Source organism: Sminthopsis crassicaudata, chromosome 2 (assembly GCF_048593235.1).
Source record: "Sminthopsis crassicaudata isolate SCR6 chromosome 2, ASM4859323v1, whole genome shotgun sequence".
Classification (NCBI taxonomy): domain Eukaryota; kingdom Metazoa; phylum Chordata; class Mammalia; order Dasyuromorphia; family Dasyuridae; genus Sminthopsis; species Sminthopsis crassicaudata.
Window position 1 is genome coordinate 84,255,439 of NC_133618.1, and position 27,034 is coordinate 84,282,472.

Genomic DNA, 27,034 nt, shown 5'->3' on the forward strand with positions numbered 1-27,034 from the left:
CAAACAAGATTAGAAGGAAAGTAACAAATTGGGAAAATATTTTTACAGTTAAAGGTTCTGATAAAGGTCTCATTTCCAAAATATATAGAGAACTGACCCTAATTTATAAGAAATCAAACCATTCTCCAATTGATAAATGGTCAAAAGATATTAAGACAATTCTCAGATGATGAAATTGAAACTATATCCACTCATATGAAAGAGTGTTCCAAATCACTACTGATCAGAGAAATGCAAATTAAGACAACTCTGAGATACCACTACACACCTGTCAGATTAGCTAAGATGACAGGAACAAATAATAAATGTTGGAAGGGATGTGGGAAAACTGGGACACTAATGCATTGTTGGAGTTGTGAAAGAATCCAACCATTCTGGAGAGCAATTTGGAACTATGCCCCAAAAGTTATCAAACTCTGCATACCCTTTGATCCAGCAGTGCTACTACTGGGCTTATATCCCAAAGAAATACTAAAGAGGGGAAAGGGACCTGTATGTGCCAAAATGTTCATAGTGGCTAGAAACTGGAAGATGAATGGATGTCCATCAAGTGGAGAATGGTTGGGTAAATTATGGTATATGAATGTTATGGAATATTATTGCTCTATAAGAAATGACCAGTAGGAGGAATACAGAGAGATTTGCAGAGAGTTACATGAACTGATGCTGAGTGAAATGAGCAGAACCAGAAGATCACTATACACTTCAACAACAATACTGTATGATGATGTATTCTGATGGAAGTGGATATCTTTAACATAAAGATCCAACTCACTTCCAGTTGATCAATGATTGCCAGAAACTACACCCAGAGAAGGAACACTGGGAATTGAATGTAAACTGTTAACACTACTGTCTACCCAGGTTACTTATACCTTCAGAATCCAATTCTTAACATGCAACAAGAAAATTGGATTTACACACACATATTGTATCTAGGTTATACTGTAACACATGTAATATGTATGGGATTGCCTGTCATCTAGGGGAGGGAGTAGAGGGAGGGAAGGGAAAATTTGGAAAAATGAATACAAGGGATAATGTTATAAAAAAAAATTACTCATGCATATGTACTGTCAAAAAAATTTATAATTTTATAATTATAAAATTAATTTTAAAAATTTCCCCCTCATAGTTGTAAAAGATACCTCTATCCATCTAGTCATTCTTTTAACTTTTTGTACATGCTTTTTTATGTTTAAGTCAAATCTTTATATTCATTTGGAATTTATTGTGATAATATGCTATACCATCATCTAAACTATTTTTCCCAAATTGCTTTAATTCTAACATCTTTTCTCATAACATTCTCCAAGTTTTTTACCGTTATGTTTTTATAATTCTGTTTTACTGCATATTTTACTTCTGTTTTGTATTATGGTCTGAAAAATTTTTATGATCCTTTCCTTCTGAGAATATCTTCCATAGTCTCTGTATATATATTTTCTATGTGCCAGTTATTTACATGTTTTCTCCTCTTTAAAATGAGAACTCTTTGAGGGTAAAGGCTATTTTTGCTTCTATAACTACAGCTCCTGGCACTGTCACAGTGACATTGGCATACAGTAAACTCAATAAATATATGTTGATTTATTATCTTTGGAGAGTTGTTGAAGTTAATTGCTCCCTTTTAATTGTCTTCTCTTCAGGTTCTTATTGATCAATATTTCACCATCATGCTATAGTTTTTCATTCCTCCTCAGTTCACCTTTGAGATTTTGAAATTGCTCCCTTTCTTTTCTCTCCTTCCCTATAATTATTTTCAGACAATTTAATCTATTCATGGCAGAAGGTGTTGAAGACTGGGTGCAGTAGTTGACTCAGTGTAGCATCTTCCTGATGTAAAGAGAAAGTGAAGTTCCCTCGCAGAATGTCAAGTTAATTCTTGTGGTGAACTTGTAGAAAATCACAGATAAGAGCCATACAAGATGAACAGTCATTGATGGATTTCAAGATCTTTACTATTGGAAGTAATATCCATCTTGATAATAATCCCACACATATCAAATTATGAGCTAAGATATTTGTTGATTGAGGAGCTGAGCTTTTTAAACATATCTAATTCCACTCTCTTATTGAAACTCTAATTTTGCAGTTTTCTCACTGAAGCTCAAATTCACAGATGCAAAACATACAGGAAAACAATAACATAGAACTCAGTGGTAAAAATCCTGGAAAACATAAGCAAAGATGTCAGAGTTAGAAAAAATCATCTGAGTCATCAGATTACCTAAGAAAAGAGAGATACCTTTTTTCACCAGAAAAAAATCTTTGAAGAGATTTCCTAGAATAAAATAAAAAGATAAAGCCCATACGGATTAATGGAATTTATTTGATGCTCTTAGAAATTTGCTAAGATGCAATTCTTCCAGAAACATTTTTGTCAAATGCCAATTTCATTAGTAAAGGGTATTTCATAAGCAGTTAAGAAAGATATTATCAAGAAATCCAAGTTCAATGAGATCAACCAAATCAGTTCCAATAGAGCAGTAATGAATTGAACCAGCTACACCCAGCAAAAGAACTCTGGGAGATGACTATGAACCACTACATAGAATTCCCAATCCCTCTATTTTTGTCCGCCTGCATTTTTTGATTTCCTTCACAGGCTAATTGTACACTGTTTCAAAATCCAATTCTTTTAGTACAGCAAAATAACTATATGGACATGTATATGTATATTGTATTTAACTTATACTTTAACATATTTAACATGTATTGGTCAACCTGTCATCTGGGAGAGGGGCTGGGGGAAGAAGGGGAAAAATTGGAACAAAAGGTTTTATAACTGTCAATGCTGAAAAATTACACATGCATATATCATGCAAATAAAAAGCCATAATGAAAAATTTATATAAAAAAAGGAATCCAAATTCAGATCTCAAAAGATTATTCACTTAATAGGAGAAAACATGTAAACTATATCCCAAGTCCCAAACTCTGGCCTTACATAGACTTGCCTCAAAGTCACCCTCTTGCTCATTTAGATCTCATTCAAATTTCCTTTTGAATGTTTAGATTTAGCTTCGTTTAATAGCCCTCCAATGACATGATTTAAAGGATTCCTATTTCCTAGTCTCAGCTGTTGGACAACCATTGTTTCATTTTCCCCAGAATTTAGGAGCCCATAACAACAACAACAACAATAACAACAACAAAATTTCTGGTGAGTCTCAGTATATAGTATATATTCTTTCCCTTTCACCAGGAAAATGAACAATGGGTTTCTAGAGAATCAAATTGTTATATTCCAATGAGTTACATATACATATTCAAGGGGCTTATATAGAATATCAGCCTTACAGTACTACTATAAGGGTTTACATTGATCCCCAAAAGGGAACTGCATCTCAGGTTCCCATAAATTGTGTACCACACAAATAACTTAGCAGTAAAAAAGAGCAGAGGTCATGTTTTTTTCCTCAGCATTGTCACAGTCCCTTGCTGAAGAGCTCTGTGTTCAAACCTTGATCCAGGGACTCTTGAGGGTTCCAGAACAGAGGATTCCAGAGAGAGTTCTCAAGTCTGAAATTCAAAAATTCCTACCATTTAGTCCTTATGATTAGCCACTTCATATCCAGCATCCCTTTTCTAAGAGGTCTTATCATTGTATTCCCACAACTGCCATTTCCTATCCAGAGGCCAGGAAGGCAAGTTCTTTAGGGAGAAATTGTGTCTGTGAAGATAGGCTTCTTTCTCTCAGTGATCCAGATTAGTTCTCAGGTACCTGTTTTCTTCTTACCTCTTTCTTACTTCTCTTCTTCCTCATCTCAGTCTTCTGGCTTTCCTTATGTTTTTCAAAACCAGCTAAAAATCTCACATTTTATAAGAAGCCTTTCTTGGTCCCACTTAATGCTAGTACATTCCCTTTAATTTGTATATTCTTATTTGTACATCATTGTATGGTGCTTCCTCTAAGTCTGTAAGTTCCTTAAGAGTAGGGACTTTTTTTTTTTTAATTCCTAGCATTTAGCACAATCTTTGGCAAGAAATAAATGCATAACATGTACTTGTTGACTTGACTCTTTGGACTATTCATCTCTGTTCCTTTTTCTAGGCTCTATTCAAAGGAACTATTTACATCTATAATAACCTATCCTAATCAGGCACTGCCATGGGTATAGTCTAATTTGTCTGGAAGACAGAATATTTTACAAATAAATCAAGGTTTCAAACAATGATCTCATATTTTTATTTATTCTAGTTGTCCAGAAGTAAGAGAAATTGCACTTTACCCTAGATTCTTCTATCTAGTTAAACTAAGAATGTTTGAAAATAAAAATTTATTTTCAATTTTCCTCAATATTTCCAATCATTTTTACAGAAAAAAGAAAGCTGATTGAAGCCTTTGATGTGTAAATCAGTTCAGGAACAAACCTTAAGCAATTACCTAGGAAGAATCTACAAGGAAGTTTGATATGCAAATCAATAATCAACATTAGGTAATTCCAATTTAACTCTGAATCAATAAAGCTCTAGAGGGGATTCCTTGTAAATGTTATACAGCAGTAATAAAAGAACAATAGGGTTCTTTAACTAAAATTTTAGCATAATTCAAAAGAAGGGGAAATACGAGGTGGCCCCCACATAAGTGACATATGGTTAACAAAAATAGTGGAGAACTTTGAGGGTCTTCAAAATGTCAGATTCAAGAAGAATCCCTAATTAATCAACTAATTGATTAGCATTTTATCAGCTCCTACTTTTTTTTTCCTACTATGCTAGGATCTCAGGATATAAATATAAGGAATGAAGCCATCTCAAAGACAAAGCAGTTTTTGGTAGTTCCTCCGTTGGAAATAGCTGAAACCAGGGGAAACATCCAAAACAAAAACTTGGATATAATTTAGAAATGCCTTATGATAGGATTATTTTTATTGAAAACTAAAGGTCACAAAAGATCTTGGAGGGAGGGGAGATCAATCAGTAAGTAATTTTTTAAACTATAGAATCACAGAATTTTAGAGCTAAAAGAAGTATTAGGGACCAAATCTAGCCAATATTTGTTTAGTTTTTGAGACAGAGTTAACTTACCTCACCCAGAGATAGGTTAGGAGAGCAACAACCACTGCTGATCTATGTCAAAGCTTTGATCTGTTCCCTTTTTGGTCAAGGCCAATACGCCCTTTCCTTTCCTCCCATCCTTTGGGCTCACAATATTGGGACAGGATTTAAAGTGAAATAAAAAGTCAACTTAAGTCCCACTGTAGCTTTTATCTACCTGAGCTCAATTGATCTACCAGCCTCAGCCTCTCAGTAACAGGATCTTTACAGACTTGAACCACTATTCCTGGCTAGCCAATACATTTTGTAGACCAGAAAACAGACACAGAGAGTGTGGGACTTCCCTAGGATGGCATAGGTGTGATAGTAAAAGAATGAGGATGGAGACCCAGATTTTCTGAATCCTGTATAGACACTTTTTTTTTTTTGGTCTTCTACTGTGCCATACTCTTTCCCAAATCTAATTATTGCAAAAACATGCAAGATGGTCTCCCTAACTTCAGTCTTTTTTATTTTATCCATTCCAACCCATCCCATATAACCTTGATAATTATTTTTATTAAGCATAATTTTCATCAGGTGAGAGAAAAAATGAACAGACTAGTTCATCTCAGCAGAGAAATTTGAAGCAGAATCTCACTCTCTGACTTCCAGTATTAAAGATTAAAAAAAGAAAGAAAAAAACTGTGTAATCTCCACAAGCCCCTTCTGCCAAGCATCCACAACAGTCAGCACCCATTGAAGCTGGAATTATTCACCTTGGCTCAAGAAGTTGTAATAGCCTACATTAGCACCCCAACTGACTCATCATACTATTTCCTCTACATTGGCTTAATTAGAAAGGAATTTGTTCATAGCAACTTCCACTCAGGTATATGAGAGGTTATTAATTTCCCTTCTGTACTTCTGGGGGAAAATTTATTCTAATGATAGTACCTTCCCCTTCAGTCTCTAAACTTAACTTTCAAAATCCTTGTCTACCACGTTATTCAGTCTTCGTTTTGGAAGAGAACCAATGATGTCGCAGGTGATATCTTGACTTGCTTGTTAATTGGATTTAAGGGAGGCAGAGTTGTGCAAAATCATTAGTCTCTGTGGCAGGTCAAAAGTCAAAACAACTGGTGAGAATTGGGAAAGGGGGTGGTAGAAGGAGAGAGGGAAGAAAATGGAAGGGCTCATGTGTAACAATAATGTGGCTTTGGAGAAGACCATGGGGAACAAAGTGAAGGGGGTGACTCTGGAACTGGCCTGTATATAATTGGGGGAAGGGGATGTCTACCTCAAGCATTTGAAGATTTTCCCCTGTGGAATGGGAGGATGAGAACAATTTGTTCCAACGGCCATGAAGGCAGCTGAAGCAGGTGCTGTGGATTGCTTAGAGCTTAGTCAGGCTTAATCAAGATCAGACACAGTGACATCTGTGTAAAATAATACCCCTTGGGAAATCATCTTCAAGCCTCATGCAATTCTTTGCCCCAAATCCTACTGGGAGATGTGTTCCAGGGACCAAAATCCACATGTCCTCAGAAACAGGTCATTACATGGATATATCTTGTGTGGAAAAGGTAAGCCAAATGATATCTCTCATGATTGTGGAAATTAAATAGAGGGACTATAGACCTTAAGTCACAAGAATGGACTTTTAGTTAACTGGAACCCTGACAAATCACTTAAGATCTCAGTGTTCTAGTTGTATCTCTAAGATTGTAATATGCCTAGAAGGTACAGATCTGCCTTGGTATAGGGAAATTTCCTGTCAATGAAATCACAGATCCATTCCCTCTCTCTGCCCTATATTTTGCCACTTATTTGCTTATGATCTCTCTCAGACTTAGTTTCCTTATCTCTGAAATGGAGATAGTTATACTTGTGCTACATCAAAGGGTTGTTGTGAGACTCAAATGAGATAATTTATGTAAAGTTCTTTATAACTATAAATTGCTACATAAATGTGAGCTATTACCTTGATATTTTGATGGATCTACAATTTTACCCACCTACACACATTCCCTTCCATGCTTCAGTATTGTTCTCTAATTGTTTCATGTGGGCACTTCTTGTCTGCCTTTGAGTTGGGCACAAATTCATAGTGATTTTACCACATAAGAATGATGTGACTAGTACCCTCTTGAAGGCAAGTCCTAAGGTCTTATTTCAAAATACCACCATATACACTGTTTGTTCTATTCAGCCTACTCTCTGGAATATTCAATGATTTTGTTTCTACTATATAACTGTCTTGTAAATCTGGTTTCTAAGATTTCTTCTGGCTCTAAATCTATGAAATCAGATCATTTTAATAGTTTTTGGTTTGTGTATTTATATTGACCCATGCTTAGAATCCACAGATTCAGTAGACTTGGTTTGAAATAGTTTGCCTCATAGCCCACCCTTGCTTTATATTTATAAATCCTACTCTAGTTTTCATAAGTAGGCAATTGGGTGGCCTAGTAGAAAAAGTACTGGTCCTGGAGTCAGAAAGGCCCAAGTTCCAATATGGCCTCAGACTTTTACTAGCTGTGGGACCTTGGGCAATCCATTTGATCCTCTTTGCCTCACTTTCACCATCTGTAAAATGAGCTGGAGAATGAAATGACAAACCATTCCATTATCGTTGCTAAGAAAACTGCAAATGAGGTCAGGAAAAGTCAGACACAACCTACAGCAGTTTTCATAAATGAAAGCTTCTAGCTTACTTGAAATATTTGGTCTATTGTTCTCAACTTTTCTTGTAGAAGCAAAACATGGTATTTAAAAAAGGAATGTGAGGCAATCTCAAAGTTTTGGCCAACACTTTAATTTCTTTTCTTTTCTTTTTTTTTCAAGATAAAAAGAACTTTATTATATTAGGAGCAAAATAGAACAAAGATTATGAATTGAAATCCAAATTTTGTTTCTATCTTCTTTTTTACATTTTTTATTATAGCTTTGTATATACAAAACATATGCATGGGTAATTTTTCAACATTGACCCTTGCAAAAACTTTTGTTTCAACTTTTCCCCTCCTTCCTTCCACCTCCTCCCCTAGATGGCAGGTAGTCCCATACATCTAACATTTTAATTTCAATAATTTCAAATGTCCTAGAATGTGGAGGGAGGAATAGAAGAATGTCTACTATAATGACATCTGGACTTTCTCCTGCTGCCTATACTTGTTTTAAATAAAGAGCTCCAGAATACTAATTTCATGAACAGCAAATCTCTTTAGCTGCTAAGGGGAGCCACAATCCAGGAGATTGTGCTTCTTCCCTCCTTCCTTTCACCTGTCCACTGTTATTTCTGCTTTTAAAAGAAATTTTCTTTTTTTCCCCCATGAAACTTCTTTCTGGATTTCCCTACTTTGAGTCAGCCACTTGACAAGGTTTAAAAATCAAGAAATGTTTATCTCTACTTTATTTCTCAAGATTGCTCTTGTTGAGTGGTGGGTAGACATGAACTTCTTCATAGATGCAGGGTGATTGAGACTATCCCAAGCACTGACATCCCAAGGAGGCATGCTTCTTTCCCACAGTCAATCTTCTGCCTGGGTTAAAAAAGAGAAGGACAGAGAAAATCCATGTCCCCATGGAATTGTTCTATATTAAAGAACAATTGGGAACAATTTGGAAAGAGATAATGTTTCTCCAGACTAGTGATAGCTCCAAACACAGTCTAGGGATGCGAAGCAGATGAAAGTATAGTCCTTATTCTGCTAGGGGTAAAAGGGTTAGGGTCCTTGGCTTTCTGAGGATGATGGGGGAGTTTATTGAGTTACATTGGGAAGTCTTCCATCTCAAAACATGGGCATACTCATAAACACATTTCAGGGAAATTAGTTCAGAATTCTGTCTTGCCAGGAAGGCTGCTCCAGGTGAGAAGGTATATCTACATGCCATAGGAAAATGCATCTTGTAGGAAGCACTGAGAAAAAAAAGTAGATTTGGAGACAATCCCCTGGAACACAATCTACCAGTTTCCTGTCCCCAAAATGCATTTTCCCCAGGTGCCAAAATTCCTTGATATTCTTAATTCTCTTTCTGTTTTTCCTCTGTCACTCAAAATTTTCTTTCTACACTCCTTGCTCTGCTCTTCTCCCCTATCTCAAGTCTCAACCACCCAACACCACATGGCTCTACCTAAGCCAATAACTTAGAAAGCTGCCCATAAGCACTTGGGACTATACTTAGGTTCACTGTTGTTCTTGTTTTTTAATGGTAGCACTTGAAAGAAGCCACAATTCCATTAGAGCCGACTCTCTTGCAACGTATACCCTCCTGGTAGCCAGCTTTTTGGTAATAAACTTTTCTATACTTAGCAAGGCTGGTCCAACAGTAGGCAGAGAAAATTTGTTGCCAGAGCTGTCATTAAAGCTGTCCAGCTTTGTAGGACATAAGAAGTTATGCTGCTGGCATAAAAATAAAAGAGATAGCTAGCAATTACATAGTGTTTTAAGGCTTTGAAAGAACTTTACATAAATTATCTCTTTTTATTCTCACAACCACCTTGGGCATAAAAATAAAGGAGACTAGTGTCCCCCATTTTATAAAGGAAATTGAGACTTAGATTGATTAACTGGCTTGTCCACTATCATGCAGCTACTAAGTATCCAAGATGGATTTAATCTTAGATCTTCCTGACTCTAAATCCAGAGTTCCATTCATCATATAACCTAACTGCTCATCTTAGAGAGGATCTAAGGTCATCCCCATGTCATGATGAGTCACTGGAATAGAACTTTCAGCAGAGACTTTATTCCTTCTCTCTCTAAAAGGCTGTAGCCCAGAACTCTCAAATTTGGAATAGTTAGAGGATCAATCCCAAAGTCTTTTCCTTCTTTCCCTAGAAGACTTCCGTTCACACATTTAAAATGTATGGGATTGCCTGTCATCTAGGGGAGGGAATAAAGGGAGGGAGGGGAAAATTTGGAAAAATGAATACAAGGGATAATGTTGTAAAAAAAATTACTAATGCATATGTACTGTCAAAAAATTATAATTATAAAATTAATAATAATAAAAAAAGACTTCCGTTCTGTAATATCTCCTACTTAAGTACCTAGTTTCCTTCTGAGGCTACAGGCAGATATCCTGGGCTTCTGCCACTACTTTGAGGTAAAGAAACTGGGGCATAGAACTTCTCACCACTCATTTACTGCTCCACAATAGAAAGAACTTCCTCAATTTCAGACACCCTTATAAACACACACATACTTACCAACAAACCTTAACATATGATCCTCCATTAATTCTTACTCAATGGTATTCTTTGTATCACTGTACAGTCTTTACTGGGAACAAATGTTTACACTAATACTGAGTTTTAAAATAAATTTCCCTTTGCCACAGAAACATACCACTTTGCATGCCTGCAGGAGGGACTATGCTGGATCATCTGTGTGATCATGAGGTGAAGTTGGAAATGAGTGGTTCTGGGAACTTCTTGACTTCCTTTCTGGGAAAAAAAAAAAAGTCATTTGAATATTTGGAAATGATTTGCATACTGACAGAACAAGAGATTTCACTATGGTCTCCCTTTTATTTCCAGCTGCTCTCACCTCTGTGTATATAGCTTATTGAATAAAAATCAGAATTTTTTTAAATTCTAAAGAAATCAAAAATTTTGAGCAAACTCCAGAGGCAGAGGAAAACCCTAATTATCTTTTAGCTTCTTCATTGGGAAAGTCCTTAGGATCTTATTTTTTTCATACAGTATTTAATTTTTTCCAAATTACATATAAAGATAATTTTAAACATTTATTTTTAAACAATTTTGAGTTCCAAATTTTCTCTCTCTTCTTCAACTTCCCCTTCCATGAGATGATAAATGATTTGATATAGGTTATATATTTATAATCATGTAAAGCATTTTACATTTTACATCAATCATGTTGTAAAAGAAGAAACAACAAAAGAATAGAAACATGGAAAAAAATGAAGAATGTGAAAAACAGTATGATTCAGTCTGCTTCTGCTTAGTTCATTCAGCATCAGTTCATGTAAGTCTTTCCAGGTTTATCTGAAATCCACCTGCTCATCATTTCTTATAACAAAATAGTATTCTATTGCATCCATATATCTCAAATCATTCAGCCATTTCTCAATTGATGAATATCCCCTCAGTTTCCAGTCTTTTGCCATTAGGCAAAGATCCTATTTTAAACAAGGTCCAATTATGTTGGCAATCATCTCATCCATTTATATCTATGTGTGGATATCAAGAGATATTCATTATATGAAAGCAAAATAGCTATGGGACTTAAAGAAGAGACTGGGATAGTGGAATTAGAAGGCTTTACTCAGAGAGCTCAATGGCTCCAAGAAACAACTGTTCTGGTATTAGACAGACATTCTCCTAGCTGAATCAATCAAACTGGAAATTTTAGGAAGAAGCAGAGGTTTTCTCATGTGATGTCTGCCTTGGGACCTCAAGGCCTCAGTAAAGGACTGACAGGGTAAAAATCTGACTGGAGAGAAGAGCCCTATCCAATTTTTTCCATTTGTGTATCATATCTTAGGCACACACAGCTTTATAGCAGGGATCCTTAATTTTTGGTGTGTGTGATAAATCCCTTGGGTAATCTGGTGAAGCCTATGGATCCTTTTTTAGAATCTTGTTTTTAGAAAGTAAAATGCATAGGATTATAAAGGAAAACATTTTTTTTAATTCATGGATCCCAGGTTAATAACCTCTGTTCTAGAGAGTCCACACAATAGAGCTCAAATAAATTTCCAACATAGATAAAATTGTTCACTCTGTTCCTTTTATTTTATATAGAGAGGTATTACCTTCACTGACATTAAAGAACTATAAATTAAGGAATTAAAATCTTTCTAAGAAGCACAGGATTTTGTAAGAGGTCAGCTGTGCTTATCTTGCTGTGCTTTGAATACAACATTTTCACCTCATTGTTAATATTTCTGCTTCAGGAAAGTTCAATATTATATATAAATATTTATAATTTATATAAGTATATATTATTTATATATTATTATGTATTTGTACATGCATGTATAATACATGTGTCTATTATATATAATGTATACATTATGTATATTTTATATATAATTTTATAAATATGTAAATATTATTATATAAATTTAAAATGTATCTATGTAAAACATCCACTATGTGTAACCTATGGCCAAGAAGTCCTAGGCTCTGTTCATTTTCAAGATATTATCCCCTAAATCATATCACTTTATCTCATTTTGCTCCCATCTAGAGCGCTCTGTTGAGAAATCTGAGTGACACTTTAATACCACTCATGTTTAGGTTTATACAACTCCTACACAAACATTCAAGGTAACAAGCCACAGAGAGTATAGGATAGCATTTAATCTTAAAGAAAATTGAAAAACTGCTTAGAGTTCTCACAATAAGCCAGGAACAACTGATATGTTTTCCCTCTGTCTTCAGCCAGTCCCATATGATCAGAAGCCTATATAATCCCTAGAACTCACAGTTTGATCTTTTGTTTTGTTTTGTTTTGTATTTGATGGGTCCTGTTACCAATTAGTTCCTTGCTGATACTCTAATTGCAGGGCCCATATTATGTGATTCTCTTCTCCCCCAAGAGGATGTAATTGCCCAATAACTCCCCATTCTCTTGGCTTTTAGTATCTATTTTTTAAGAGTAGGGTTCTGTCTGGGTACTCATTTTTTTCTCTAGAATACTGTAGCCCAGAACTCTCAAACTTGGGGTTATAAGAGAATCAACATCAAAGTTGATACTGATCTCCTTCTTTCCCTAGAAGATTTACTTATTAACCCATTAATCCCATTATTTAATGGGAGTTAACCACTTCTAAGGATACTTATTTGAAAGTATCTGAACTTCCAATGTGCCTCTGCCACTGCCTTAAGTACCTGTGAGCACACTCAAAATTAAATAAATTGGGTATAGAACTTTTCACTGAGCCATTAATATCCCAACTGTTGCTATGCTTTAGGCTGATAAACTGTCATCTCTGGGGCTAATTGAGGAAAATGATTAGCTTGGAGGTAATATTAATTTGTCAACACCCCTCAGGAATCAAAGTCCACTCTCTGATTTGTAATCTCTAATCTGTGCTCAGATCTCTTTGAATCTCTTTGAAGAAGGAAAATTGGGACAGCTCTATAATGAAATTTCCCTTCTATAGGGTTGAACAAAGGAGGGGTTCTCATGCTCCAAAACTTGAGCAAATCAAAACATCCCTAAAATTCAAGACATTTTCTTGATGCCGTCAATGGCTTATGCTTCACACGGAAATTCAACCAGAATCCCAAACAAATGCTTATCTTCCTATATGTATCAGACACTGTGTTAAGTGCTGGGGATATAAAGACAAATAAAAAGAAAGATAGCCCTGCCCTCGACAAGTTTATAATCTGAGAGAAAGCAGCACATAATAGGAAACTAAAGAGGGAGCATGATGGAAAAGTTTAAAAAAAAAAAAAAAAAGTCCAACAGCTGAGAAACTGTAGAAAATGGAGAGAAGACTATGCAGGGCCCAGTTAAAGATCATACCTTAAGTGCAAAGTCCAGAAAGCCTGTATCATTAAGGGGCAGGCCTGTTCTCTGAACATTTCTGAATGCCCCCATAGCTGTGAATCATAGCACACTTGAAGGAATTGAAAATAAGCCTTTACTAACTGCAGAAGTTGCTTGTGAATTGGGAATGAAATAAATCAGAGACAAGAGAGAAGAGGAGAGAGGTCAGAGAATGCAACTGCCTCTCAGTCTCCTTGTGTCCTTATTATCCTCTCACATGAAGGGATCTGTTCTGCTGATCAGAAGTAGATCCCCATCATTGTACACAACAACATCAATATTATACAATGACCAGTTCTGATGGACGACACTTTTTCCAACAATGAGATGACTGATGCCAGTTCCAATGATCTTGTGATGGAGAGAGCCATTTACACCCAGAGAGAGGATTGTGGTAACTAAATATATATCACAACATAACATTCTTACTCTTTTTGTTATTGTTCGCTTGCATTTTGTTTTCTTACTCATTTACTTTCCTTTTTTTGATCTGATTTTTCTTGTGCAGCAAGAGAATTGTATAAATATGTTTATACATATTGGATCTAACATATATTTTAAGATGTATAACATGTATTGGATTGCTTGCCAATTAGGGGAGAGGGTGGGGAGAAGGATGGGAAAATTTGAAACACAAAGATATGCAAGGGTCAATGTTAAAAAATTATCCATGGACTAACTAGGTGGTAAAGTGGATAGAGTACCAGCCCTGAAGTCAGGAGTACCTGAGTTCAAATGTGGCCTCAGACATGTAACTCTTCAGCTATGTGACCCTGGGCAAGTCACTTAAGCCCAATTACCTTGGCAAAAAAAAAAAAAAAAAAAAAAAAAAAAGAAGAAAAAGAAAAATTATCTGTGTATATGTTTTAAAAATAAAAAGCTTTAAAAAGAAGAAGAAAAGAAAGAGGAGAAGAAGAATTAGATCCCTAGCAGCCACTAGCAGGTTGATGCTGTACCAGGGCCCTTTCCTTAAATGCAAGTTTTGGAATTCATGGTTCTGCTCTCTTGTCAAAGGATCCAATTAGAGGCAAGGAGGAGCTTGAAGAGACATGAGTATCAAGACTGATTCAATCTTTCAGGGTGAGATTTCCCGGTCATGAATCTCTTAGAATATGAAGGCATGATATCGAAAACCAAAAACATCCCAGAGGAATACTACTGGTTTGAAGTGGGAAAAAACAGAAAAGTCTTGTATTTAAATCCCATAAAGTGTCAAGAAAACCTTTTTTCCCTAGTGGGTTCCACTTCCATAGAGATCTCTATGATTGATTTAGACTTACAGGGCCATCTTGGGGATGTGGTCCTTCTCCCTTAAGAATAAAAACCTTAAAGGTCATCATAGTCAACTGTCTTTCCTTAGACTTGCACAGTTCATATTACTCATGAGTATCCAAGAAAGGAAAGGTTAGGGTTTGCTCTTATCCATCATGGCTCTATGCCTTGTTCATTACTCCTCAGTTATAGCTCCTCTCCTAATCTTTGGGTCTGAGTTCATTGTTATATCAATCTTTCCCCTTTTGCATCTCTCTGCTCTGTTTCCATGACCTTAAGGCTACAAATATCACACTCTCTTCCTCTAATCTAAGGATGTTCCCTAAGTCTTTCAACTCCATCAAGGCTTAGAAGCCATCTCAGTATCTTTTTGTTATGTTTCTATTTATACCTTCTATAATATTTTAAGCTGTTTATTTTTAAAACATATACATAGTTTTCAGCATTCACCCCTGAAAAGCCCTGTGTTCAAATTATTTTCTCCCTCCCTTCCCCCTATTCCCTCCCCTAAAAAGGGAAGCATATGTTAAACATGTAATTCTTCTATACATATTTCCACAATTATCATACTGCATAAAAAAAATCAAATCAGTGATTTTTCTTGTTCAGCAAGATAATTGTATAAATATGTATATATATTGGATTTTAAATATATATTTGACATGTTTAACATATATTGGATTACTTGCCATCTACAGAAGGGGGAAGGGAAAATTTGGAACACAAGGTTTTGTAAGGGTTAATGTTGAAAATTATCTATGCATATGTTTTGAAAATAAAAAGCTTTAATAAAGAAAGAAATAAAGAATTTTTGAATAAGGTTAAAAATTTTTAAATAAGATTTAAAAAAGAAAAAAATGAGAGTAAACAAAATACAAGCAAACAACAGCAACAAAATGAAAATACTCTTATGATCCACACTCATTTCCCAAAGTCTTCTCTCTGGGTGCAGATGGCTCTCTCCATCACAAGACCATTAAAACTGGCCTAAATCACCTCACTATTGAAAAGAGCCATATCCATCAGAATTGATCATCTATTACCTTCCAAAATCAATGTAAATACTATCTCAGTTATTCACTTCTTCCTCAGGAGAACATTGTAGCTCTTATATAAGTCACATTTGCCCATATATGATGCATGCGTCTACATGAATTGTCTAAATGGATATATGTAGCTCACAGGTGGCATGAATGAAAACTCTGGAATCTGTCCCATTCTTCTCTAAGGGAAGCTGAGATTTCCATCTTGAGAAAAACAGAAGGGCTGTAGCTGAGAACTTATTTCTTCTCTCCCCTGTTTCCAAGAGAGGTATTGGGCTAGAATTATTCACTGCTGGGTGGTTCAGTGAGTGGACTTAAATATATAACTCCCAAATTCATATCTAGTCCCAGATACTAGCTTGAATGACCCTAAGCAATTTAGTCCTTGCCTCAGTTTCCTCATCTATAAATTGAGAATAATAACAATAGCTATCTCCCAGCATTGTTGTGAGGCTCAATCAAATGAACTAATATTTGTAAAATGTTTAGCACAGTGTCTAACAAATAGTAGGTACTTAATAAATGTTTATTGATTGATTACTAGTTGTGTGACTCTGGGCAAGTGACTTAATCTTCATTTGCCTCAGTGTCCTCACCTGTAAATAAAAATAATTATAGTATCCACCTCCCAAATTTATGGTGAGATCAAATGAGATAATATCTATAAGTACTATATAAATGCTAACTATTATTGTTACTATTATCTGTCCTCACAAATATTTCTGGTCCATTCTAGGACACAGCCTTTTCCTACTGTCACAGGGAATGGTAACCCTTAGCCTATATTTGCCTGCTTAGTTCCTTCTTACCAAATGTTGCTTATAAAAAGGAATCTCACAAATAAAAAGTAAATCCATGTGTCCAAGCAAACAGCAAATGGAAATTGAATAAGTTATACTGATTAGAATGTGCCAAAAATATATAAGAATGAAAGAGCTTTTTCACCTGACAGCAAGATTAAATCTCAGCTAAAACCAAGAGAAAAGAGCATTCTTACTTAAGGAGAACAGTATTTAGGAAGACAAGATGGGAATCAGGGACATATTGGGTTTTCTCTAGACATCTGCAGATCTCTTGCCCAATAATCTCTGAAAGCCCTGAGGTTTTCCTATCAGGAAGCTTTATCCAGGTCCCCAGAGTGGACCTCAACTTTCTTTCCACCAACTGAGAATCCCTATTCCTTATATATTTCAATAGAAAGCAAAATTCCCCCAGGCTTGGTTTGAAGCTAGGTTATATTTATAAGGAGATATTCAGGGCTAACATTTGAACAGTCTACTTAACATTTCCAGCTGAAATCAGCTGTATATATCTCCTGGCATTTTTTTCTCAATTTGGGGGGCCCTAACCTAACTTCTCTTTCTCAGTATACAGGAAGCACATTCCTTATAAATTTGACACTTTGATCTGAGTCCTTTTGAGGCTGGAAGAAAAACTTGTACCTTTTTCAGTATAGCTTTCCAGTTCCTGTCTTTCTCACCCATTCTAATATATCCTCATTCAATCTGATTAGGGTCAGGTTATGAAAAGTTCTCATTATTTAGAAAATTATCTTTAAAAAAAATGCAATAATTAGAATCCTTGAGGGGAAGAAAAGCAAAGATATCTTTCAATTGATATATATGTAAAGCACTTTATACTTCAAAGGGTTATGTGAATATAAACTGTTATAATCGTAGGTCTTCAGTAAAGTACCGTTCCCATGTCTCATTGGGCTTGGAGGTCCTTCCTAGGTGTGTAAAAATGATTTAAAAAGAACATAAGTCCTAATTAGTCCTGTATGCTGACCCTGTTTTCTGAGAACAAGCTAACTCTATTTTGGAGGAATGTTTCACCAGTTAATAGATTGCTCTATCATAATAACCTTGTGTAAAATAGATAATGAAGCATAACTCCCACTTCTCAGGAGTGAGATAGCAGATTACTCAAGCAGAATTTTGGCCACTCCTCTTCTTCACAATGTGGTGATTCAAGGCAATTCCAATAGATTTAGGATGCAAAATGCCATTAGCATATGGAAATTGAATGTGGATTGAAGCATCATATTTTCATCTTTTGTTTGTTTGTTTATTTCTTTCTCGTGATTTTTTTCCCTTTTGGTTTGATTTTTTTTTGCATAACATGACAAATATGGAAATATGTTTAAAAGAACTGCACACAACAAGATTATATGATGATCAATTCTGATGGATATGGCTCTTTTCAACAGGGAGATGATTCAGACCAGTTCCAATGATTTTATGATAAAGAGAGCCATCTATACTCAGAGAGAAGACTGTGGGAACTGAGGGTGGATCATAATATAGCATTTTTACTCTTTTTGTTGTTGTTGTTGTTTGCTTGTCTTTTATTTTCTTTCTCATTTTTCCTTTTTGATTTGATTTTTCTTGTACAGCAAGATAATTGTATAAATATGTATGCATATATTGGATTTAATATATATTTTTACCATGTTTAACATACATTGGATTATTTGCTATCTAGGAGAGGGGGAAATTGGAACACAAGATTTTGCAAGGGTTAATGCTTAAAAATTACTCATGTATATTTTTTGAAAATTAAAATTTTAGTAAAATAACTAAATTAATAAAAAATAAAAAATTTAATAAAAAAAAAAGAATTGCACATATTTAACCTATATCAGATTGTTTGCTACCTTTGGGAAAGGGGATGGTAATAGAAAGAGGGAGAAAAATTTGGAACACAGAGTCTTTTTATTTTTCAAAATACATGCAAAGATGATTTTCAATATTCACCCTTGCAACACTTTGTGTTCCAAATTTTTCTCCCTTCCTTTCCCCCTTCCCCTCCCCTAGACAGCAAGTAATCCAACATAGTAAAATATGCAATTCTTCTAAATGTATTTCCAGATTTATCATTTTGCACAAGAAAAATCAGATCAAAAAGGGGAAAATGAGAAAGAAAACCCAAGAAAACAACAACAACAATGAAAATCCTATATTGTGATCCATATTCAGTCCCAATAGACCTCTCTCTGGATGCAGATGACTCTCTCCATCACAGGTCTATTGGAACTGGCCTGAATCACCTCATTGTTAAAAAGACCCAACTCCATCACAGTTGATCATCACATAATCTTGTTGTTGCTGTGTACAATGTTTTCTTGATTCTACTCACTTCACTTAGCATCAGTTCATGTGAGTCTCTCCAGGCCTTTCTGAAATCAGCCTGCTCATCATTTCTTATGGTGATTCCATAGCATACATATACCATAACTTCTTCAGTCCTCCAACGAATGGGCATCCACTCAGTTTCCAATTCCTTGCCACTACAAAAAGGGTTACTACAAACATTTTTGCTCATGTGGGTCCTTTTCCCTTTTTTATGATCTCTTTGGGATACAGGTCCAGTAGAGACATTGCTGGATCAAAAGGCATACCTAATATTATACAGTACTTACTGTGCACAGTTTGATAGCCCTTTGGGCATCTTTCCAAATTGCTCTCCAGAATGACTGGATCTGTTAACAACTCCACCAGTTTCCCTACATCCTGTCCAAGATTTATTATCTTTTTCTGTCATCTTAGCCAATCTGAGAGGTGTGAAATGGTATCTTAGAGTTGTCTTAATTTGCATTTCTCTAATCAATAGTTATTTAGAACATTTTTTCATTTGACTAGAAATGCCTTTAATTTCTTTGTTTGAAAATTGTCTATTCATATCCTCTGACCACTTATTAATTGGAGAATGCCTGGAACACAAAGTCTTTCAAAAATTAATGTTGAAAATTATCTTTATCTATATTTGGAAAAATAAAATACTATTAACCTGAAAAAAAAATGTTTAACAGTTTTCTTTTGTTACTTGGGAAAGATCAATTAGTAGTAATGGGGACTAGCCAGAAATAATTATGATACAAAAACAAAGAACAACATTAAAATACTTCTTTTGTTTATTTAGTTTTTTAAAAGCATTTGTCTCTAAGTCTTAGAGCAAGGTTTTATGTCATGGGGTCAATTAGCCATCTGGTGAAGCCTATAAACCACCAATCAGAATAATATTTGCTTGCTGTATTGACAATTGAAAGAAATAGTATATATATATATATATATATATATATATATATATATATATATGTTTTCCATTCAAGTACATACCCCTCCCTGAAATCTATTCACAGAGTCCTTGTGGTATCATGGGTAGAAACCTTGTCTTAGAGAGATTACTGTGGTCATCTGCAAAGGTATTTTTCCATCAAAAAAAAATCACAGTTTCTTACACTATTGTTATTATTTCAAAGCCATTTTCTGGAAAAAAAGGTACGAAGCAAAATGATCTTCTTTTTGAAAATTAGAAAACAAAGAGCTAAAATGTTTAAAAGACTTAACAAAAAAAAAAAAAAGACTTGACCTAAGTCACACAGTTATTAAATAGAAAAACTGAAACCTAGGTCTTCTGCTTTTAAAACTAATACTCTTTCTATTTTTTTCTTATGGTTTTAATGAAGCATGTCCATTTAGTAATATATGTAATCTGAGGCAGCTAAACAGTAAAGTGGGTAACAGCATGAGATCTGGAGACAGAAGACATAAGTTCAAATTCTGCCTCAGCTACCTGCTGACTTTGTGACCTTGAGCATGCCATTTAACTACTATCCATATCACTTTCCCCATCTATAAAATGGCAATAATGATAGCACCTAGTCTCTAGGGCTGTTAAGGTCTAGATGAGGTAATATATGAAAAGTGATATATAAATACTAGCTCTTACTATTATTATTTTATATATTTAAAAAATAGACATAGAGAAGTTAAGAGGTTTGACCAAAATCATAGAGCAGCAAACCCAAGACTACAACACAGGTACTCTAATTGGAAATCAAAGCTCTTTCCATTATAGGCTTATCTCAGGATTAGGACAAAAATTCAGCTATTTTTCTTTGATTTTCCAAAGAATGATGGGTTTGATGGGTAGTGCTATTTTGGGGGGTATAAATAATTTTTTTCCTATGCCCCAATTCCAGGAACAGTTGCTAACGGAGCTCAGCAGTTGAACAGCACCAAGATCAATCCCCTAAGGATTCTCCTCCTGTCTCGATGGAGCTTTACCCTCTGTCTAACATTTGCTGAGAGTTCCGTTCTTACAGATGTGATTTTTCCTTTCAGAGAAAAGTAATCACAAACAGAAATCTTCAAAGCAAAGGACATGAGGAAAGCTTTTTATACCCTCTTCACTAGCTGCTATTGTGATGGATGAAACCGAAAGAACAATTAGAGCAAATGTCAGTCTAAATCTCTGTAGAAAAAAAAATAAGCTTCCTAAGTTTCCTTTTAAGTGGTCAAGGCATTCTCTGTGTGTGGTGTGTATTTACCTTAGAACTGACACAGGATTAGATTTAAAACATATACCTCTGGACTATCTAGTTCCAGACACACTCTTTGAGTGGGTAGCAATAATACCTAATATTATACAGTACTTACTATGCACCAGGTACTGTGCTAAGTTCTTTATAAATATTATCTCATTTGATCATCTCACCAACCCTTGGAGGTAGAGGCTATTATTATCTCCATTTTACAGATGAGTAAACTGAGGCAGGCATAGTTTAAGGCACTTTGTTAAGTGCTGGGGACACAAAAAGAGGCAAAAGATAATTTCTGCCCTCTAGGAACTGACAATCTAATGAGGGAGACAACAAGCAAACAAATATACATAAAACAAAACTGCATATAAAATAAGGAGGAAAAATTAACAGAGGGAAGCAATAGAAGAGATGAGGAAATCTGGTAAAAGAAGGGATTCAAATTGGCACTTAAAGGAAACTAGGGAAGTCAATAGGTAGAGTTGAAGACGGAATAACAGTCTAGGGATGTGGGACAGTCAGAGAAAATTCTTGAAACTAAGAAATGAATTGTCTGTTTATGTGTAGCCAGAAGACCATAGTCACAGGATCAAAGAGTATCTGTCAGAGAATAAGATGTAAGAAGACTTAAAAGAGGATGGGGCTTTATGAAAGGCTTCACATACTAACCAAAGCATTTTTATTTGATGCAGAGGCAATAGTAGTCACTTGATTTTCTCAAATGGGGTGACATGGTCAGATCTGGATTTAAGGAAAATTACCTTAGTGGATGAATGGAAGATGGGCTGGAATGGGAAGAGACTCGAGGCAGGAAGATCCACCAGCAGTCTATTACTTTAGTCTATTACTTTATTATTAATTAGCAGTCTAAGAATGAAATGGGAATGGCCTGCACTAGAGGATGACATTTCCCTCAGTAATAGCTAAGATAGAAGTAGGAGGAAGGTTTTAGGGGAAAAGATCAAAAATTTGGTTTGGGAAATGAGTTTAAAATACTAGATATCAGGTTTGGAATCCCTAAGAGGCCATTGGAGATGTGAAATTGGAGATCAGCAAAGACTTTGGGGACAAGATAAATAATTTGAGAATTACCAGCATAAAGATGGTAATTGAATCCATGGGAGCTGATGAAATGCCCAAGTGAAGCAATATAGAGGGAAAAGAGAAGAGGGCCTAAAATAGAACCCTGAAGGACACCTACAGTTAGAAGATGTGATGTGGAAAAGAATCCAGAAAATGAGACAGAGAAGGAATAGTTACATAGGTAGGACAAGAACCAGGAGAGAGGGGTATCCAAAAAGCTAGAGAAAAAAGAAGAGAAAGAGTGTTAAAGACTACAGAGAGATCAAGAAGAATGCAAATAGAGAAAAGTCTATTGGATTTGATAACTAAGAGAGCATTAGAAACTTTGGAGAGAGCAGTTTTGGTGAAATGACAAAACTGGAAGCCAAATTGTAAAGGGTTAAGAAGAGAGTAAGTGGACAGAAAATAGAGGTACTAATAATAGATGGCGTTTTTCCTGTTTAGTTACAGAGACCTGAAGAGATATGATATTAATTATCAGGGATAGAAGGATAAGGTAAGGGTTTTTTCCATACTTGTAGACAGTAGGAAATGAGCCAATAAACATTAAGAGATTGAGAAGAAGTGAAAGAATAAGGATGATAGAGGAGACAGGAAGGAATGGGGCCAATTGAATAGGTAGAGAAGTTGTCCTTGGTAAGGAGTAAAGTTACTTCATTACTTGAGACAGGAGTGAAGGAGGAAATAATGGCAAAAGTATCTGTGTAATAGATGAGAAAGGGAAGGAAAAGAGGAAAACTTTGCCACAAATGGTTTGAGGAGGGATGAAAAAGTTTGAAAAAATCATTGTGAAGAGTGGGATAGTGAATTGATAAGGGAAGTTTAGAAGGATTGCTTTGCAGGGGGGAGGACCCAGTGAAGATTAAGTAATATAAATTTATAGTGGACTCAATCAGAATGTTTGCATGATTTTCTCTATCTTCATTTAACATGTTAGTAGAGCAAAGATGATGGTGAAGGTTGGGGTGATACAAGACTGAGACTTGGCTGAGTGTAACTGGTGATATCATAAGGGGACTAGGGCTTTAAAAGAGGAAGCCAACATAGAACTGAATTGGTTCACCGAGGAGTCAAATTGGAGAAAAGAGAAGAAAATGGTTAGTAAAGAAGAGATATCTTGGGAGAGAATTGAGGAGTCATAGAATTAGAAACCATAAAGTAGAAAAGGAGGTCAGACAATGGTAATGATCAAACAAGGGAATTTCAGAATTCTTGAACATAGTAAATGTCTATGACCAAATTTGAAGACAGACCTTCCTGATTTCATGTTCAGTACTCCATTCAAAGCACCACCACCTGTAAGTAGGAATAAGGAGGCAAATATGGTGACAATAAGAGCCATAGATTCCGCTTTAGTTAAATTATTCAGTTCTTAGTACATTATGGTATCCAAATAAGCAGGAAATAGTATTTATTTACTGCATACTCAGTCCAAATAAGCCTGCATTCTGTGCCATGGACTTCTAGAACCCTTCTAATTGCAACTCCCATTTTAATGCTTATATCCGTATAATTAAGCCCCCAGAGTTTAAAAAAAAAAAAAAAAAAAAAAAAAAGATGAAAGAAGAAGGAAGGGAGAAAAGGGAGGAAGGAAAGAATGGAAAGAGAAAGGGAAAGGAAAAAAGGAAGAAAAGAAGAAAAGGAAGGAAGGGAGAAAAGAAAGGAAGGGAAGGAGGAAGAGAAAGAGGAAGGGAAGAAAGGAAGGAGGGAAGGAAGGGAGAAACTCCTCTTTTTTCCTTTGTAGATATCTAATAGATTTTGGTTTTCCCTTTGTTTATTTAGAGATTCTATTTCATAGGTACTAAGATATAGAATTAAAAGAAACCTTAGCAATAATATCAATAAGTAGCATTTATATTGCCCTTTCAAGTTTGCAGAGCACTCTATACATATGACAGATAGTGTGTGGGTTGTGGGTGCTAGGCATACATATGGTGTGCTGCCAGAGCTATATTCAGCCAAACTCGATTCCTTCTCTTACTTTTTGAGTGCAGTGAGCTAGTATTTATTCAGTTAGTTAGTGGGGATAGTATAGTTTGGCCACCAGTTGGCACTACTCTTTGGGCCCCTAGTCACCTGGTCCAAACAAATGCATGTTTTCCCCAATTGTAGATTCCTTTACTTTTCACTAGATGGCATACTGGTTATAGCTGAGTAAACCGTTCTAACCTCCCACTAACTAGTTCTCCTAAAGAGCTGTAGCTGGTCCCAGGTTGTACACAAATTCAGCTGTCTCACTTGAAATATGCTCAAAAATTACTAAAATAGGGAATGCTATTCAATATCCTAAGATCCCAATTTCTGCTTTTAGAAACTTTGCTTCTAATTTGTATCCTCTTTCACAGAATTTGTAATTTACTGTTTTTAATTGCCACGTGATTTATTAAAACACTATAGAACTAAAAAAGATAGTAAAGCAATACCAACCAAAAGTGTAAAAAATGTGTTTACAACATGCAGTATTGATTATATTTTGGATTGACTCTTTTCCGCCTCTGTACCTACTCCCAGGAAATAAGAGGAGGGAAATGAAAAAAGACAAGATTCAAGGATTTGGCAGATCTCTGGAACTTAAGATATGGATCTGAAGGTTGAGGAAAGAGAAGAAGAGCACTTTCTAATAATGGTACATCTGCTAGCTTACTCATAGCTGTAGTTAACATTTCTTTCAATAAACTTTAACCTGTTCTAGTCTGTTCATAACTCTATTCCACCTATTCTTGTTTACTCTGGTCTGTAGCTCTAAAGGTAAAATTCATGCCCCATGATTCTTCAGGTCAATTCCAGTTTATTCTTTATTCATCTGATCAGTTTTAGGGGCATCAGCAGAGGAACATTCCTAAAGCTCTAAACATGTGACTCCAAAAAAAAAAGCATGGACGGGTATCTTTTTTTTCTATCTGAACCCCCAAAAACAGGAAGACAGGAAAACTCTTCAAAGGCAAAAAAAAAAAAAAAAAACAAACAAACATAAACCTAAGGACTCTAGGAAATGTATAATCAACACACATTTCTGCTAAAATGGCCTTCTTTATCCATTATTCCCAATGACTTCCAAGAAATGTTGGAAAAGGATTGTTACACCTGTCTTATTCAAGTCTCTAAACCAGGAGATAAATGCTATTGACCCCATTTTGTAGTTGAGGAAACTAAGATTCTGAGAAGTTAAGTAACTGTTAACAATCACATAATTACTAAGTATCAAAGGCAGAATTTGAATCTAGATCTTCCTGTACCAAGTCCAGGATTGTAGTCACTTTGAGAAATTATGTATATAAGAACTAACTTAGAGGAACAGTCAACTAGTTGTACATCCCCACAGTGCCACCTAGTGGTTAGCTGGCCATGGTCTCATCACTAGTACTATCTCTAGTAGAGAGCCAAGGTAGAGGAATAACAATTTATACAGTACCTTCTATGCGTCAGACCTGGAAGCTAAATGGTTTAGTGACTAGACTACTGGGAATGGTTAGGAAGAGATCTTTGTGAGTTCAAATCTAACCTCAGACACTTATTAGCTATGTGATGTAAGATTCTTAATCTTGTTTGTCTCAGTTTCCTTATCTATAAAATATATTGGAGAAGGAAATGGCAAATCACTAGTATCTTTGCCAAGAAATTCTCAAATAGGGTCGGATAGAGTCAGACATGAATGAAAAATAACTATGTGCTAGATATTGTGCTAAATGTTTTTATACTCAACTATTATCTCCTTTGATTTTTTAAAAATCTCATTTTAGTCAAGATATGAGCCTATGAGTCACTTTTCAAGTCCACTAAAATGCTCAAGGGAACCTCTGATCTCTTTGTTGTGAATGTCCCATTCAGTGATACAAATCACAACTCATTCATACTTGTGCCTCTTGTGATACTCCTGTCTGTATCCTTCCTTCTTTAAGATTAGCCATGGAGCCCACTAAACACCATGAGCCTTTCTCACTTTCTCCAGACATTGCAAGTCTATTAATGGAGAATACAAGCTCTCTCTCAGTTATCCCTCACTCTAGGCATAGGGCTAATCCATCTTTTTTTTTTTCTTGTCATACAGTTCCCAGACAATACCCTTTATTGCACTGCTTCTTCATAGGTTATTTGTTGTGCCTACAAACATCAATTATGTACCTCCCCAATGTCTTATAAGTCACAAATTTTTCAAGAAATCAGAACCCAATTAAGCTTACTTTCCTACCATTTAATTCTGAAACCAATTTCTTATCTACTTATAACTTGTTCAAGTATGTGATATATATGTGATACTTATTACTAGGGCTTTCTTCTTCTTTTGTTTGTTTAATGGCGATTGTAGCAGAGGATGGGAGGGAAGAGGAGGACCAAGTGAAAGAAAGAGAAAATACATGCTGGTTTAAAATAGTTATAATTTAAAAACCAGTCTCTTAGGGAAAAAAATATAAATATATATATTTATTTATTTATTTATTTATTTATGCATGTTTACTGATAAAGTCCAGAAGTTATCCAACTCACAGTGAGACTCTTTTTGAATGGGCAAATTTCTAGGAGGTTCTGCAATATTCTGGAGTTTGATTCAACCAGAGTTTGAATCATCTAAAAAAAAAATTAAAAAAAATGGAGAATTAAGAGGAATCACCATCCACAAGGAATCCCTGTTCAACTTGGAATCTGTACTGGAGCCCTCCTCCATGAAGTAGTGAACTTGTTTGACAAGTTCTTATTTTATGCCTCATCTGATATTAATGATCAGATAGAGTGTCATTGAGCAAGATTATCTCTGTAATGTATTTCAAAAAATCTTGAGTGATTTTGATATATGGATG

The 27,034-nt window shown here is 35.3% G+C and overlaps 1 long non-coding RNA gene across 1 annotated transcript; it reads right to left on the minus strand.

The window, feature by feature from the left end:
- Positions 1–8,322: 8,322 nt before the first annotated feature.
- LOC141553230 (uncharacterized) lies at positions 8,323–26,805 on the minus strand. The gene is made up of 3 exons (XR_012485331.1): positions 26,724–26,805; positions 10,338–10,435; positions 8,323–8,528 (listed from the first exon to the last, which is right to left on the minus strand). It is a non-coding gene; the product is annotated as an uncharacterized LOC141553230 (long non-coding RNA).
- Between the last annotated feature and the right edge of the window lie 229 nt (positions 26,806–27,034).